Genomic DNA, 19424 nt, shown 5'->3' on the forward strand with positions numbered 1-19424 from the left:
GAGACCGTTACCGGGACCAACCTGTTATTACCAAAACTGTCACCACAAACCTCTTTTATAAGTATGGTGACAGATTAACGGGTTGGTAATCGTCACCACACTGATGAGAGTGGGCACTTTGTTATTTTTTGATGGCTTATGAAATAGTGTCTCTGCCCACCTCAACAGAAATTACAGCCGTAAGTTATTGTATGTTGATAAAACTGAAGGAGACACACTATCTTGTTTCCTTATCTTACGTTTGAACACGTTCAAATAGTAATGTTTATTCATGAAATGGAAAACACGTCAAGTTTCTTAGCAATTACACTGACAATAAGATTGTACTAAATACGTGTAAAGTCAAAACTAATTTACACAAAAACTACGTCGCATGCCAACTTGCCATTAAGCATTAATTGTAATTAAAACAATTGTAAAAAGTAAGATACAGTTTTGATTTTATTTGATAGAAATAGGCTAATTTCCAACTAGTCAAATAATTTACTTTTTACTAAACGTCGAAACACGAAATTACTATGGAATTTGTATGAAAAAGCACACTGTGACGTCATGGAAAACGGGATAAAATTAAATTCATAAATAAGTTAAAAAAATGAAAATGTTTTTCGTTAGTTTTAGATCTGTATTTATTTAGTACTTAATCAGAATTTCATAATTTATCTTGAACTTAGTACACGACCCAATAATATTTTTATATAAAAAGCAATACTGCAGTTTAACATTATCACGCCTATAAAAAACTAAGTGCGCAATGTTATTACCTCCGTTCATCCAACAATCTGTCTCTAAATATTCCTTCCCATTCCTCAACTTTCTACTCCAAGTCTTTCACGGTGCAAGCTGTCCGTTTGTGGAATTCTCTGCCTGAAAGCATTAGGAGAGCTTCGTCATTGGAGTCCTTTAAACGGCAAGTCAAGGCGCATTTCCTTACCTCTATTTCCTCTTCATCTTCATAATCTATCTACTCCTTTTCTTCCATAGGATATGTAGTAGTTTAAGTAGTGATATTTATTTATTATAACAATTATAATTATGTGTATTATTATTATGTAGTTTATGTAGTCGAAAGTGTATTTATTTTTATATGCACAAGTATTCCCATGCTGCACTATCCCGCTATATTACTTAATATTCAATATCTCCTATACTTAAAGGTTGCCTGGAAGAGATTGCTACTTAGCAATAAGGCCGCCTATTGTACTAATTCTATTTCTCTTTTGTTTTGTATTTTGTTTTTTCCTGTTTGTGCAATAAAGTATTTGTATTTTATCAAATGTTAAATAGCAATAATGCTTTTAAGATGAATTGCCTCAATGTGGCCGTTTTAACCCCCCTGTATTAATTCCGATCTGTGACACCAGGCGAGGTTATTCTTCCACCTCTTTCCGTAGATGAAGAAGACGGGATGCTTTTTTTTTTAGGGCCACGGAATAGAAGAAAGAGGTTGGAGCACCGAAACGCGCGTTATACAAGTATGACAAATAGTTCATTCTACAACTTTGCACTCCACTCGTCCCGCAAACTTTACGACGCATGGAGCTCCGCGATAGAACTTATATTAAAAGGTCGTCTTGTGCATTTATAACTTGCAGGACGAAAATCAAATAGGTATCGACTATCATGCAAAGAGATCCCTCCTTATCACAGGAAAGTTACCTTAGTATGATCGGCTATTTATCAAAAAAATACTTTTGTATGCAATATCCTACGAAACATACATGAACAGCCTATATACGTCCCATTGCTGGGCACAGGCCTCCCCTCAATCAACCGGAGAGAGTATGGAGTATACTCCACCACGCTGCTCCTCTGCGGGTTGGTGGAGGTGTTTACGGATAATAGCCGGAAAATACGAAAATTAAGTAATGATAAAATTGCAGCCACATCTACACTGCCGGTAAAGTGGTTATAGAATTTGAGGAGCAGTAGAGCTATCGTAGTTGTCTGTTTGCAGGAGTAGTAGTAAAAGAGAGCGGGGTTGAACGGGCGACAGCGGTTCTCATACAAAGTGCGCGTTAGGGCCTTTCCATCCTCTTTAGTCTATTCCGTGGTTAGGCCTTTATTACTGCTTTACTGATTCGCCTGTATGACGATAACTGAAGGCCACGCGAGCTATGTTGGGGCAGAAAGCAAAAAAATATGTTATTTTTCCACTCCTTTCGTGCCGTGTAAAGCAATATAATTTCTCTAGCAATCTTATCAGCACTCACCCTGCTATGTAGTCGCTTTCATAATAACCATCCTGATACCACTTCAGATAACAACCGACTAATTAAATATACTACATTTTTATTACAAACACGGAATGAAATCCAATGACGTTACTTATTATCGGTAACTATGAAAGCAACCGTTTTTCCACGGTTTTATGACCATAACATTAACATTGGGAATTCCCTGTTGATTTTAAATGATAAGATTTACTACGATTTTTTTATTTATGTAAACCTGAGCTTAAATATATATACAGGGCAGTGACATCGTAACGAAAACTTTTCTGAGTTGATATCAAGTGGAATTTCCCGTCGGAAAAGTATGAAACAGAAGATAATTTAAAATAACACTAAAATTTTCATGAATTTTCCGACAGGAAATTCCACTTGATACCAACTCTGAATCCTGGTCTGAATCATCCCCCTCAGTATTCGTTATGGTGTCACTAACACCCTACGTACTTGTATGGCTACCCGTACGTAGCCATACAAGTACGTAGGGTGTTATAGTTATTTATTTATTTATTTAATGTTCGGAGAAACAACAGCTATAATTAATTTAGTAGCAACTTATGGTAAAAACAGAAAGCCAATTATAGTTCCTCGCAGATAGCAAATTGAAAAAAAAAAACAAACAAAAAGTAAGTTGTAAGTGACATTGTGACGAATACTGAGGAGGCTCATTAATCTGAGTGGAAGTGGAATTTTCTAACGTAAAAATATAGAATAGAGCTTAATTTACAAGACACAAAAAAGCACGAATTTTGCGACGGAAAATTCCATTTGACTGACATTAACCGTGGTTTGAATCATACCCCTCAGAATTCGTTACGATGTCACAAACACCCGGTATATAAAATATAATTCCATCGCAAGATGAACTACGTACCCACACCTCACCGAGCATTCTGTTAGGACAACGTGATAAGTGAGCCGTGTCGCCGTTTATAATGGTCGAGCGAACTGTATAGTGAAAACTGCACTTAAAACAAATTAATAACACATTATTCGAAAATAACACATTATTAAAAAAAAATAACTTAAATAAAAATAACTTAAAAAAAATAACTTATTATTCGAACCGGCGCTCTCCGTTTGAGAAGCAAGGCACTGTACCACACACTACAGTTCATTCGTTATGCGAAATCAAGCAATTGTTGCAACCGCAGGCTGTAACGGTCCGCACATCGCCAGCTTGCATCACGACTCATCAACCACAATGCATTCTACCATAAACTAACTGAGTTTATGGGAGAACGCATCATTCACATTCTCTACGAGCGCCTGATCGTAAAAGAAAGAATTCCCTCCTAAAACGGTACGTGTGTTTGGTATTTGTTACGTCCTTATAATACTTGATATGATATCGTAAGACTTCTGACATGGCTCATAAACGGTATTTTTCATTTTCTTTTTTAAATAAATAAAAATAAATAAAAAATAAAAATCATTTATTTCGGGTGTTTTCCCATAGCAATTGTTAGTAACAAAAGTATTATACCTATGTTAGTAAAAAAATACAATTAAATAATTATATAATTTAGTGTCTTCGGCAAGTTGGACGCGTTTTTTAAGAATAATTACCATCCCTTAAATTATCGGCGAGCATGCGTGAAGTTTTTGATGAGAATGGAAGAAGCGAAAGTGGGTGCCAGGATATTAGTAAGTGGAAATTCGTGGTCTCTGCCTACCCCGACTAGAAATAGGCTCGATTTTATGTATATAGTATATACCACCTTAGTGATCCCTTCTGCCTTCCTTATGCCCCCTCCCTGCCTTTTTACCGACTTCAAAAAAGGAGGAGGTCTTCAATTCGACCGTATATTTTTTATTTATTTTTTTATGTTTGTTTAAGTTATCCAACTTCGTCGTTTATGAACCGATTTTGATAATTCTTTTTTTTTTTAATAGTCTAAGGTGTTTACTATGTAATCGTGAGATTGTAGACAAACGTGAACCTATTTAGATTCTTTTTTAATCTTCTTGCCTTGTACCCATTTCACACACAACCGCCTCAGGAAGAGAATAATAAACTTTATAGCAGCATACAACGGTATAGACACGTCCGCATAACGCATGCGCAGACTTCATGCAACACTGAGAAACTGGACCATTCTCCGTGCCACTTATGTTGCAATGTTGGTAGCCATGCTTTATGGGTTCATAGTACTTACAGACACTGCCTGTGGATATTCATGGGGTATTCTCATATGTGTAATGTCTTGTGGGATCAATGTGGAATAGAGGAGGTGTTTTATTATATTTTTGGACAAAAAGTAAAATAGTTCTCGATTATTGTATTCGTAATAGAATTTGCCTAGGAACAGATCAATGAATCGTAAATATTTACATAACGATTTTTTTAAATAATGCGTTCTATGAATGACTAGGAAATGAAAAATAAACAAACATTATAATGACTGATTGTCTTAATTAAAACACATAATAACGGGTTCTTACTGCGTTTAAATGGGGATATGAGACTCCCGATATTTCGACACTGTTACAAGTGCCATGATCACGGGATGACTGATGAGATTGGAGTGGAGTAGGTAGACTGACTGACTGTCTGACTGATTGTCTGTTTGTTTATAAAACATAACTAAATAATAATATGTCGTTGTTAGGGAGAAATAATCATATTAAATAATAATATTTCCTTCATCCTGTGTGCCTCGTGGTACAACCAGTACAAGCAATGACAGTGAGGGTCTTTCTCCAAAAACAATATAGATGGCGTTGTACAGCTTTAATATGATAATTACCTATTTTCTCTTTACTCGAGTACATAATTATCCCAAAATACAATGTAGTGGTAGAAGCATACATAAAAATAATTAATGCTTGATATTTGGATCACAGTATGTATAGAATTAAGTTGCTACCTATGTTGCTTCTCTTTATTTTGATCTGAATAATAATAGGTGGAGATTATTAAACAAGTAAATTCTCGTCTCACCAAATTGTGGTCTTATTATTATTGTAACAGCTACCCACTGTACCTGTGTGTCACAATAAATGATTTGATTTGATTTTGAGATGTAATTGTGCTTGCTTGTAATAAAAAAGGGTCATCATATTTATATCCAAAAACAAAGATAAAACATGCATCATCATCAGCCCATTAACATCTCCACTGCTGAGGCACGGGCCTTCCCTATGGATGGATAGGGAGATCGAGCCTTAAACCACCACGCGGGCCCAGTGCGGATTGGTGGTTATTAACGACTGCTAATGCAGCCGGGACCAACGGCTTAACGTGCCTTCCGAAGCACGGAGGAGCTCGAGATGAAAACGTTTTTTTTTTGTGGTCACCCATCCTATGACCGGCCTTGAAAACATGCATATATCTGTCTAAACTTCTTAAACTAGTCTTAAAAACAAAATAGTTATATATTTGTTTTGTATTTGTTACTGTGGTGTCCCTTTATAATAAACGTTTCTTTCTTTCTTTCTTTCTTTCAAACGAAGAGAAATATGTACAACGCCATCTAGATATTGTTTTTCAGGAACGTAGCCTGTAAAATATCTCATTATGTATGCAATTTTCCTTACAACCTTTCATAATAGCAATCGAAACCATTACGCACTGAAAATATTTTGAAATCTTACCCATATTTTAAATTACGAAATGTTACTATATTTTTACGTTATGCAACACGCATATCGATTAACATTCGGCCATAAAACCGTGAGAAAACGTAATCTACGCAGTAAACGGCCTTTGTCCGAATAGTGCTTAAATAACCGTAAAATATCGTTTACAATGAAACTTAATTTTGCGAAAAGTGAGCCATTAGGTCACAGTCGTATTGCATAGTTTTCATTAAAAAAAACTGCTATTCTTAAAATAAAGACATTGAACCTATAGTCATTATTAATAAATCCATTGTGTTTTAGGAAATTTGGCAATGTTCCTTGGACGTTAGAACTCATATTCTTATTGTTTTGACACCTACTTCTAAATAGTGTATCGTATTGGCTAGGATGTCTATCACCGTATGTCATCAGAAAAAAAAACTAAGAATTTTAGAAAATTTTACTTAACCATTACACCATCGGGTCCTCCTTTCCATGCGAAATTCTATATAATATGTATATATATACTAGTGAACCGCCCCGGCTTCACTCGGGTGCAATACTGAGGAAAAAATTAAATTACTTACGACATCATATTAAAAACCTCAAAAATAACAGTATTTCTCCACTATTTAATAGATGTTATTATATATAGTATAAACCTTCCTCTTGAATCACTCTATCTATTAAAAAAACCGCATCAAAATCTGTTGCGTAGTTTTAAAGATTTAAGCGTACATAGGGACAGAAAAACCGACTTTGTTTTATGCTATGTAGTGAAGTATTATATATAGAATATATATTATGATTTTGTGAGTTTCCCTAAGCAGATAAGTGCTATAATAACAAAAATCAAATGTGACGCACCTAGTAAGCGTGTTTCTGAAATGAGTTTGCTCGGCTAATGCCATTGTGAAATTCCTGAAGTCGTAAAACCTTATCTCGATGTTACATTGACGTCATATCGGAACTTACTTAATAATAAACCACGTCGTATCGTGTTGTACTCAATGATATTAAATAACAAAGCAACACCATTACATACTTTAACGTCTTCGTTTTTCTCAAACAATAATTCAGTCGTTTGAATTTCACCTTTATGTCATTTAGCCTCAAAGCAGACAGACGCGATACCGAAAGCGTTCCTGCCGGGTCTGCATGACAACCGCGTTGAGCGCGCCGCGAATTATATTGAGCGCTTCGACCAATAATCTATACGAATGCTATCTACGTAGATGGACGTCAAACGGCTATTGTTCGAAGGCCTCGATATAATTCACACCGCGGGCGGCGCGGTTACCGTGCAGAGCCTCCTGGAAGGGAAGTTTTTGTTTCAACCGGGCGAGATCCCTCAGCGCTCCCCATTGTCCGGCCAAGTAGTTAATGCCCTTTCTGGCAACTTTAAAGTAAGTCACATTAATAAAATCACACTTAATACTTTCCGGCTCAAAAATTTTGTAAACAATAGGTACACTATTTACTTTTTTTTTTCAAAATTACAATAAATCAAATAGAAAATAATAAGAAGTAGTATAAAAAAATAAAGCACTTTTTTGATAAGCGACACAGTTATTGTCCCGTTTCGTTTTTCTTTTTGTTCCAAAAATAACATACTTAAATAAAATGAAGTAGGACTTATCAATCCAATAAAAAACGGCGTGGCATGACTTATGCTCTACCACATCCTATGTGAAGTATGGAACTTACCGATAAATATAATTATAACTTAGAGAAACATTCCGTGCGTACTACGAAAGGCCTCGAGCATTCGCGTCATATGTTTATCTAAAAGAAAACACCTCATTTTTTCTTAGCCTTAATCGCCCAGATCCGTGATCCATCGTTCTCTAGACACGGAAATAGCTACTCTCGAAAAAACCGTTGTACGATGTTGATGGTATCTTATGGGAAAGTCTGATCATATCGCTTACTCTCCGGGGGCTAATTCAGATATTTACTTTGAAAACTGTAACTTACAGTGAAAACCTCGCAAGTGAATAAAAATATAATTTATCGAAAAAGAGTTAATTAAAAATAGATGGGTTAAATAAAGAATATCGCACACGCTAGCTTCACTCCGGGTATTTTTTTTAAGTATCAAGTTTTTACCCCTATCAAATATCAAGTTTTTTTTGTCTCTGCTTACCCGGATGGGAAATAGGCATGAGTTTATGTATGTATAGCTTTATATATATAATATATATGATCATCAAGTTATACCGGAGGAAAACCAGCGTGTGTGTTGCGAGGATTTTCTTCACAACAATCGAAAATGCACTATAAGGTTTACTATATAAGGTGACGATATACAAACAGAAAGCCACGCCCGTATTCTCGTATACGTTTTTTGATTATTATTTTTATTAGAAAAAGATTCGCGTTTGACAAGTCTCACTTTATAGTAAGTGAAAACGATGCTTACGATGGAACACGCATACTCACTTTAGCTATTACGAATCATAAGAAATCAACTTGCAACCACTCTTTTATATCAAACTCACCCGCTCGCAAATATCGTATAGGTAAGAATTATAAATTAAGAACATAATTTAAGAATTAATTTATATTCTGAATCCGCCACTGGTATTTCCCAGACTCCTCAAAAAACACAGACTTCGTGATACGAAATAATATATATTTTATATTTACTTACAAATAGCCATGCTTTGTATAAGAATTTTTTTTTGTGGCCGAGTGTACTTAGTATTATTGATGACGTTATTAGGCATGTGTCTTTATTCTACAGTGTTTGTTCTTAGTCCATTTATCTAAGCGGAAGTTCCGGTTGTAACGTTCGTTTTTTTGCAGAAGCTTTTTTATTTTACTGCGTCAAAGATAAACGCACAATGCAGCTGAATCGAAGCGGATCTGTAAAACCTGAATAATTTCTAAAGTAAGTAAGATGATAAGTAAGTCAGTAGTAGTTACATGTAAAAGTGTTTTTGTCTGTTGGCAAACCTAATAAATAAATAAATAAATAAATAGTTACGTGAGGTCAGGAGCCTTTGGCGCTTCAATAGTAATCCTGACACCAGGGTTGATGGGGTTGGTAATCGCACAACCTCACAACTCACACGATAGAAGAAGATAAAAACGCATAGCTTTGCAATTAAAACAACTGTTTCAACGGAATTAACTGTGTACTTAATATCAGATTTATTTATAACCCAGCCCCGTCGGTTCGTACTGGTAGGGATCTCCAGGCAATTGCCAGACGGGATGTCCAATTGGCCTAACCGTTTTTAAACGCGGTGTGACGCACGACATGACACGAAATTTTAAAACATTTGTACGTCGGTGCCTTCTACCATGGAGGAAAGAAAGTTACGAGGAGTTACTTGAACTCACAATAGGGCTGATGAGGTCAGACATTGATATCCCAACACACGACTGAAGAAGAATAAAAACTGCTTAATATGAAGAACTTTGGCCTCTCTGTGGTAGAGCGAATTTCGACAATGACTGAATGGATTTGCATGCAGTTTTTATTAGTATGATCTGGATTTCCTCGAGAAGACTTTTAGACATATGGGGAGCGCTGAGTATTCTCACTCGGTATAAGTTTTAAGATAACCGGCTTGTGTTATTCAATTGAGTGCGAATCTCGTCTCAGGGCGTCGTCTAAAAAGATTATATTAGAAAGAAGCTATCAATTATAATTACACTTTGAATCGTCGTTTTTTACACAAAGAACGGCTCATCTGTCTAAAACTACTGCAGCTTCTCACAACCTGTACAGCCGGGAAAAAAAAGCTGCAAGAAAAACCGCAGCACAGGGCTCTAGACGTTCTTTAAAATAAAAATGTATTAATTTTATAAACTATAACTTGACTACGAAAAAATCACGCTCTCTTAAAAGTATGAAACAAGAAAATAGGTTTATGTCTCTGAAAATCTTCCGTGTAGTGATGTTTAGAAGATAGCCGTGGTCGTATGCCGTGGTAAGCAAGTTCTTGGGACAGATTGGCATACATACATAGCGGTCAAAAATAATAAATAATCCTTTTTGCTTCGCTGTAGTCGGATATAAAATCGACCTTACCGATCGACCGTCAGGTGTATTTATATACACTTACCCACAAAGCAAGGTACACCAAATTTTTATCTTATTTACCATTTGTGTCAAATATAAATTTTCCTTTGTTATTGCGATTAAGTTTCCGGCGTAACAACCTCTATCACGCCAGTAAATTGATAACAAATATGTCTGGCTTCAAATACAACGATGTTAAACAGGAAACATGTTGTAGGTACAATCAAAGAGCAAAAGTGTAGGCACTGAGCCTAGCGAATTATTTGTAAACAGTGGTTATTAGTTGTCATAAATATAAAATTTATGTTTTTGGTCTATTACAGAAACGACATGTAACCAGGAGGTCTAAAGTGTAACAACAAGAAATCATAAGATAACGTGCCTGTGCATTCACAAAAACAATCAGGAGTGGCTGTAACGTTGTTGATAACTTAGTCTGTCCACTCTGATAAGGATAGGGGCGTGATTTAAATATACTTTATTGCACTTAACAACTAGCTACATCACAAACAAGAAATGGACGTTTACAAGGGTGGACTTATCTCTAAGAGAGATCTCTTCCAGCCAACCCAGAGGTAGTATGAGAGTAACTGCGGAAGAATAAAAAGAGGTGCAATATATTAAATACATTATAATATGTATTGTTATTTTTATGTATTGTTACGATTGATTCTTCACTATTATTAATAGAATAGAATAGTTTCTATATGGTTTAAATTAAATCGAAAAAAGACACTTGAATCCACTCTTGTTAAGTCGACACGAGCGTGATAATCATTACAGTTACTGACTCTCATCACACAAGTTTACCTAGTATGCGAGTCAGGGGACAAGCAATACTAAGAACTTAACACTTAACACAAGTTAAAGTATTTATGTTTTTTTAATTGTTATTTGGTAACATAAAATGTATTTTAAGTAAGCAATCATATAAATACAAGTTTGTGAAGCGCAATATTAAAATATTAAATATTAACCACTTACACATATACACACGCACACACACACGCACACTCAGACACATACGGATTTTTTACAACTACTTTACATACCTATATATTATTTACTTCCTTTGTGTACCACTCAATTTTGATATATATATTTGTTTTGGCTTCACATTTCTATATTTCCAAGGTAAAAAAATATTAAAAAAAAGGTAAACTAGGAGTTCCGTAAGAGGTTAGAAGCCTGGCAATCTGTCACACAGGGTCACACTTAGTATAGACATCAGTCTGTCACAAAGGGACTACCTACAGTAAGTATCATTACTCTAGTTAAGATTCCATTTATGTTACTTTTGTGAAGAGAAAATAAAAAAAATATTTAATTTATTTATTTATTAAATTTTAGTTTTATATTTAAAAACTAAAAAAAGAGACTGCAAAAGATCGCGAGGAGTGGAAATCTGTTATTCGAGCCATAAATCCCAACAGGTGATAATAGGATTAGAAGAAGAAGATTAGTTTTATATTAAAGTTATCTTGTACCATCACTTTGTATTAAATCAATACGCCATGTTTGTACTAATTGTATGGACTAACTATAAGCCACTTCTCTCTTTGTTCCTCTACCGTTTCCCACGGCTACTTCGATTGTATTCTTATGAGATATCATCCGTGGCTGGCGTAAGGAAGTGGGCACGACTCGATACGCCATTGTGCTGTGCGTTACGCACTCTCCCACTAGACAGAGGAAAGTTAACATAAATAATGGCTCAGAAACCTGTATAATTCATTGCAAAGGAAGCATACCACGACACGTAACAGTATTCATGATCACCCGTTTCTCCAGAAGTAAGATGAACGCAGGAATACTAGGTATAACTATTTAGTTCTTTCTATGAAAAATTGTTGACAAGTCTCCGCAAAATTGAGTTGTTGCGAGTTTTTGGTGACAATTATAGTGAGATTTGCCGCAAACGACATTAACTACTTGGCCAAACAAATGGGGAGTACAAAGTTTAAGACAACAGGCCTGAGGGTGCCCAGTTGCTATCCACACTCAAACTCATCATTTTCTTCGTAGTATGCCTTTCATCCCTCCTCTTTTTAGGGATATAGTAATTGGCAATAAGCCAATAAGTAACTATTTCTATGTTTGAAATATAAAACTGGTTGTTTTTATAAGATTTTTATCCCATCTGTTTTGAACTTTTGCTTCTATACAGGGATGGTAAAAAGGCCACATTCAATTCATCAAAAAAAGCAATATTGCAATTTGACATTTGCGCATATAAAAGTAAATGCGCAATGCAAACAAATGTCAAATAGCAATAATATTGCTTTTTTAAATAAATTGCATCGATGTCGCATTTTAACCCCCCTGGATTCGATCATTTTATTGTCGTGTACTAATCACATTATTTAATTAATAGTTATATTAATATCACTGTCATTATCCAAGTTATAGATTTAAAACGATTATGCTTTTAATATTACGTAATTAATGCACACGATGTCATATAACACGGCATTTGAAACACCAAATCAGAGACGCTTTCCATTTAATATACGTTCGTGTACTGTTTACCTTAGAAACTTCTAGTTACGACTTCCCGGTAATGTACGCTATATTATACTTTTTGCTTACCACAATTTGGTTCATATCCCCTCATTAGCATTTAAATTGGCCATATAGTCGGAAGCTGATGTTTTTAAGTCAGGACGTCGCAGATTTCCGCACGATACGTCACGCAAGTTCGCGCATACTAAAATGTACCATTCGGTTGACGTAAACGTGTGCGTTAACGTAAAATAATCAGTTTCCATCGCTTCCGTACGTGCCGGTTATCTATAGACTACACAATTAATATTGATCAATTGGAAAGTTGGCGGAAAATATTGTTGGCACTTTTTGTGGGGATTTTTTATTGTATGAAAAAGGTGGCGGACGGAAATTGGAGCTGAACCGTTCCTTGAAGGTTCTGTTTTGTGAATTGGGACATTTTTTTATACTGAAATACTAAGTATAAATCAATGTAACATCGGACTTGATAAAGAATAAGGTGAGTGTAGTTTTCACAATTGGCTCGACCATTATAGATGGCGATACGGCTCATCACCTATCACGTTGGTCTAACAGAAAGCTCGGTGAGGTGTGGACACTTGTCACCTTGTGATGGACGTACCTCTTGACTACCCCAATTGGGATATAGTCGTAAACTTGTGTTTTTTTTATTTTATGAATACCAAAATTAGATAGAAAAATAGAAAGAGCTAGAAAAAGAGCTAGAGAAAGAGTTGTTCGCCTATAAGTCATGCTAGTCCTTTTTTCCGGCATCATTGTTCTCCTTTACCCTAATATTAAAGCAGTATATAAAGCGAAGGTTGGTGGTAGGGCTGGCAGAGGAAGACCTAGAAGCACGCACTTACATTAACCGAATTGGAGATGTCCTTAAAAAAGATTCAGTACCATCTACTATGAACATAATCGGCGTGCGTGTATGAAACGATTGATGAAGATGGAGGAAGCAAGAGAATTGTGTCTGAATTGAAGCAATGGAATTCCATAGTCTCTACTTACCCCGATGGAAAATAAAATTCACCATACACTCGAGGTGACTCGTATATGCTGTAACTATACTTAGCATTATACCTACATGCTTTTATGTCCCATAACATTACCTACTTGTCGTAACCGCAGCTGCAAAAACTGTTGATTAATCTTGATTCTAAATGCATCTAGTGCCACCTCCATAGATTTTTTCAGAAATTATATGTACTCAAAGGTAACCCATGGCAATAACATAAATTCTATGGCATAATTCCATTGCAGATACCGTTTGACATTCAAGCGGATCTGTGGCATATTTCACACGTTCACGGCGAAACAAAGGCATAACCACGCATAAACTCGTCGCGTATCATTCAAAATTCCACTTTACCTACTCTGTCTATAAAGTATAAAGCCTTTCTAAGACGATATTTACTTTATCTAAGGTCTACCGTAAATACACTGTTATTCTGTAAGGTGATTAAATTAGCAAAGAGCCTACTTTTTGAGTAGTTAAATAATGAACTCTATTGTGAATGTATAGAAAAACAATTTCAAGAATGCATAATTATTCAATATGGAATGTTAATGTATGTAACGGATAAGACAGATAGATCTTCAGCTGTTTTGTTAAAAAATATGCCTACGCATAGTTTAGAGCTACGATTATTACCATAACATAAGTCGAATTCAAAGTAAGATGATTCCGTACTTCGGAGGGCGCGTTAAGCCGTTGGTCCCGGCTATTAGCCGTAAAACACCTCCACCAATCCGCAATAAAGCAGCGTGGTGGAGTATGCTACATACCCAATCCGGTTGATTGAAGAAAAGCCTGTGCGACGTATACCTATAGGCTGTTTATATGTTATGTTAAGTGGAATTTAGTGAAAGAAAAGCAACACGAAACATATTATTTTTTCACGAATGTTGTTCTAATAATCTCGTGTGATTAAGGAAAAAGGCAGATTGCTGATCATTCCCAAGTCATCAAGGAAAAATACAGTGTTTTGGAACTACGCTATTATTCTACACTTAACTTTCTTTTTGAAATCGTCAGCTAGGTAATTGGGTTTGAACCCACATAAGGCCATCCTCATGACCTACGGCAGTTTCTTCGCCTGTTCAGAAAAAAATAATGATTTCGTGTACCTACCTACATACGGCATTGAAATTCTGACATCTTGTTGACAATTGCAACATAAAAATACCTTTAAAAAAAGGTTATAAAAAATATTAATTATTTACTTTTTAAATTAATTTTACATTCATCGATCTATCTCTTAATGTCGGGCGTGTTTGTAACCTTTGTAATTACCTACTATTACTGAATTATATGCGAAGTGGCAAAACAATCAGCTTTTCTTTAATACAGTCTACGAGTGGTGAAATAGTCGATCCACACACATTTAAACACATCTAACCTAACCTATTCTTGTAACTAAACGGACGGCTGAAAGAATTGCAACCACAAAGGCGCATTCACAAAGATGGCTTCACTTGTCATCGTTACTGTACGACTTTATAAACATACCAAAGCAAATCTTAAACATTTCTGAACGGACAACCTGAATGAGCATTCAAACATCAGACAAATAGCTAAAACGGTGCACAATAACTCTAAAAATAGTGTTCAGTGTATTACCTAAGAGCACTAGCTCTTGGAAAGGTCAGTAAAGTCAGCTTTTAGACCTATTGTAACTAGGAAATAGACACTAACTTGTGTTTCAGTTAACATAATAGGTAGTTCTCTTGTTTTCACATTAGGTACGCGTACTCCTCAGCAGCGAAGTTTAAGGTTGTACGTACTTATGTTACGAATAAAAGAATATTGATTATTTTTTTGGAAAGATCGCTAAAGAAAGCCACTAAACGCGTTTTTGGACATACATTTTCTGCAATCCCTAATCAGCGAGGGGAGCCACAAGTCTAGTGATTTTCCGGATTTTCACGAAAAAAATAGGACCGTTTTTTTGTTCATAACTGTTAAACATTTTAAAACAGTCAATTCGTAGATATGTAGTTGATACATAAAAAAAATCGACAATTCCAGCCACAGGTACCACAACAGAAGACAAAAGTAACCTAGAATCTGCGAAATGTTACAAACAAGTAAGAAATTAAGTAAGTAGCCGTTTACGCGCTCACCTCAGTTCCCGCTAGCCGTTAGTCCCGTTGCTGTTCACTTCATTCACTATTAATTTCACTAAAACTACAGAGTAATGTACGAACCACGACCGCACCGTATCGACACCGACCGACAACTACATACAGCTACCCGCCTAAGTGAATCTAGATAATGCAAAGGTAAAAGCAAGTGGGTTTAGGCGGGGCGCACACGCCGATAAACGCTTGATGCTGAACGAGATACCCGATAGGTACTTACTTGTCTTTGGAAGTTTCTGGCTTTTCTTTTCAGTAGTTACGTATGTAATGGAATTCACAAATTACCTTTCTTTTAAGTTTTTGAATGCCAGTTTGGTTAATTTGAAAATAGAACAATTGGCTTTCTAATTTTGAAATAGAATGTTTATAAATCTTACACACATTACTTGTAAATTATGAAAGCGTATTTTTTTCCTGTCCATTTTAATTTGACACATGAAAAAGTACAAGCAGTAAACATTTTCTACGTTTAAAGAGTACAAACTACCGGTTACAAATTATCGTGTTAATATCCAAAACAATTCATCATTCGTAAAAAGGTCAGGAAATATCTTAAATTGAATCTCTCGACTCTAAAGGCAAGTAAATATATAAACAACGAATACAAATTGAATATTTATACGGACCTTTATTGAGTGACATTTCGACCTGTTGAGTCAAAATACCAGGATGTCAAGGCAGATACATTGAAGAGGGAAAATGTACCTACTGGTATTGATGTAAGTAGGTAAATAACGTATTTTATGTCCTGTTCTTTCGTCAACTTTTCCGGCCCACGAGTTTTTAATATCATATACTTACTGCAAATCTACAATAAGTCACGTCAAAAAAATCTTCCGTCAACCTTACAATACAGTGCAATAGCTCTGTATTGCACACAAAAGAAACACATTATAGACAAAAAACCATTAACCAACGATTTAAATAGGTACCTAGCTACCTATTTAAACATATGCCAGGATTCCATACCTCTTTTGGAGTGGAAAACCATTCGGTGATAGTTATGGTAATCTTGAATATGGAAAACATATATCAGTTCGTGTTTACCCTTATGACTTCCACTTTACTCTCACCACTATGATGATCAAAATATCAAGTCAGCACCTTTGGAAACGGAAAAACTCCCAGCAGTGGGACAATTAGCTTATTTCGAGTATTAGGTAACTAAAGAAAGAAAGAAAAGAAAGAAAGAAACGTTTATTATAAAGGGACACCACAGTAACAAATATAAAATAAATAACAAATATATAATATAAAACACGGAGTAACACATAACTTACAATCAAACACATAATAAAAAAATTAAAAGACAACATACACGAGAAATACAAATAATTGTGTGTATGGACTGGTCAACGATGGTGGTGGTGTCCTTTATAAAAGGGCCTCACTCAGCATAAGCCGCGGCGCGAGCCACGACGCTGGTATTCTGTGGACCCTGCACTAGACCCTGACTAGTATACTTACTCGCTAAAAACAACAAATATAAAAAAATGTCTTGTGTTCAATAAAGTGTTTTGTTATTATGGAGTCCCGGACTTTTGGAAGGCGTGCGTGGGGCCGAAGCCAACACGTAGAGGCCCCTTAAAACAATTAATCTAAATGTGGTGTGACACCAACCGGCTATTATTATTATTAAAAACCGATTTACGTACTTACAGTCCTTCCTTAACCAGTTTTAGACTACCTAATTAACTGCAAAAATACCTAATCCCGGTCAAAATGACAAAATACTACTAAATAACACTTTAACACACTGATACAAATAAGACTGTTACACTATTTGATCACGCGAACATTCGAGAAACACTTTATTCATTTGTTTTCAACACAATTCACAAAATTACAACAGCATTTTTTTAAATTGTAACAGTTTATAGTACTTCCACTTTAGAGAACTGTTTACGACAAATTAACGAGAGCACGTTATGTACTTGCTTACCGACGCATCTGTACTGTACCGGGCTTTCCTCTTCGGTCAATGACTTCGCTCACCAGCCGTGAAAAATGTACTCAGCTCCGTTCTGCTACTAAGTTTGTACTAAGTAATTACCTACTTAGGTTTTGGTTGGAAGTGAAACTGTTCCACATTTTTAACGTAAAATAAATCTTTGATGATCATCCACGTTTCGGTTGTAGGTAGGTAAGAGAAAAGAGACTTTTCTAAATAAAATAAGAAAAGACATTTAAAAAGCATGTAGGTACCTAATTGTTTATTATTTAAATATATTATATACTTTGACAGCCTCCGTAGTCCAGTGGTTATAGTGTTAGGCTCACGATCTGGAGGTCTAGGTCCGATTCCTGGGGCCATTGTCGAAATCACTTAGTGAGACTGTACTTTATTTGGTAAGGACATTACTGGCTTGAATCACCTGATTGTCCAAGTAAGATGATTTCGTACTTCAGAAGGCACGGTAAGCCGATAGTCCCGGTCCGTAAAACACCTCTACCAAGCCAAAGTGGAACAGCGTGGTAGAGTATGCTTCTTACCCCTCCGGTTGACTAAGGGGAGGCCTGTGCCCAGCAGAGAAACATATATAGGCTGTTTATATTTAGTTTATACCTACATAAACTTATAGCATTTAATTCATTACCAATATGTTTCATCATGTACGTAATTCACAGTTGATGAAAGCAGCGAAGAAAGCTTTTGTTTTTGCATACATCATTGTATCATTATTTATCTAAATCCTCGACTATTCTGATACCGCTAATCCTGAAACAACCACAATTCTATTGCTTTGATATCTAATTCTAATCTCGACTTAAAAACAATCCTAAGTATCTCATGGAACCATATAATTATACCTATTTAATGATGTTTAATTCTTCGACTAATCCACATCTGAATGCAACCACAATTCCGCGTGCTTTTACGTATATCTAATCTTCAGATCTAAATCCAGACTGTATCTTAATTACATCTATTACTCTACACTAACTGCATAAGATTTAGATAACAATAGTTTCGTGGAAAACTTGTAGCTTGAAGCTGGGATGTGCGTAAAAAACAAAACAAAGGACTACTTAACTGTGGTAAACTACCTGTAATGTACCATCTACGACCTCCGTGGTCCAGTGGTTGAGCTTGGAACAATCATTGCATACCTGTGCAGGATTCGAACCTGCGACCTCATAGTGTGAGGCAAGCGTTCTACCAACGGCTCTTGTATGTAGGACCATTAGCTATAATAATAATGGCCCTGATTCCTGCAGACACCTCCAAATTTACACCGGGAATCGAACCCAGGACCTCCGGATCGTGAGCCGAAAGTTTGAACCACTGGACCGCGGAAGCCGTAAATGTAGTATTTTTTTGTTTCCTGGTAGTTGTGGCCTGGAAGAAATTGCACTAGAGCAATAAGGCATCCCAAGTTGTACTATATTCATGTGTCATGTACGTAGTTATCTCTGACTGTTAAAATTTAATTTCTGTGCCATAAAGTTTCTCTATTTGATTTGAAATTATTACTTACTATAGGAACCTCGACAATTTTAACAAATGTGTCTCGCAAACTTGCACCTTCTTACTCGCATTCTAACTGTATCACGATTCACAGAGTCATTCCACAGTAAAACTCATTAGACCGAATCGGAGAATAATAAAAAAGCCAGCATTCTTGGACCAATGACACTCATTGTTTTTACAGTCTTTCAAGTTGTTTCCAAAAATGGAACTGTAGGTATTGTTGCAGAAGAATGAAATTAAGGTCAAATATAAGTTTAAAAATACAACATTAATTTTCAAATTTAAGTACATTAAATCAGTATTGTACAGTTACTATTCGTCACAAAAAAGCAAAACTATAAGTTTATACATAGATGTGAGTCATTACACCGACTGGCCGACTTTGTCACATAACTACACAAAGTCATTAATCATTACCTATCTAGAAATCTGAGGAAATCAATAACAAAAGCGATTTTGCAAGCAGTCT

The 19424-nt window shown here is 35.7% G+C and overlaps 1 protein-coding gene across 1 annotated transcript in view; it reads right to left on the reverse strand.

Annotated features, from left to right (window-relative positions):
• Positions 1-15596, reverse strand: part of LOC126373312 (inositol-trisphosphate 3-kinase B) — a 154863-nt gene extending 139267 nt beyond the window's left edge. The window contains exon 1 of the mRNA XM_050019419.1: positions 15466-15596. The gene's annotated coding sequence lies outside the window, so the exon portion shown is untranslated. The remainder of the gene's footprint in view (positions 1-15465) is intronic.
• Between the last annotated feature and the right edge of the window lie 3828 nt (positions 15597-19424).

This window comes from Pectinophora gossypiella, chromosome 15 (assembly GCF_024362695.1).
Source record: "Pectinophora gossypiella chromosome 15, ilPecGoss1.1, whole genome shotgun sequence".
Taxonomy (NCBI): Eukaryota; Metazoa; Arthropoda; class Insecta; order Lepidoptera; family Gelechiidae; genus Pectinophora; species Pectinophora gossypiella.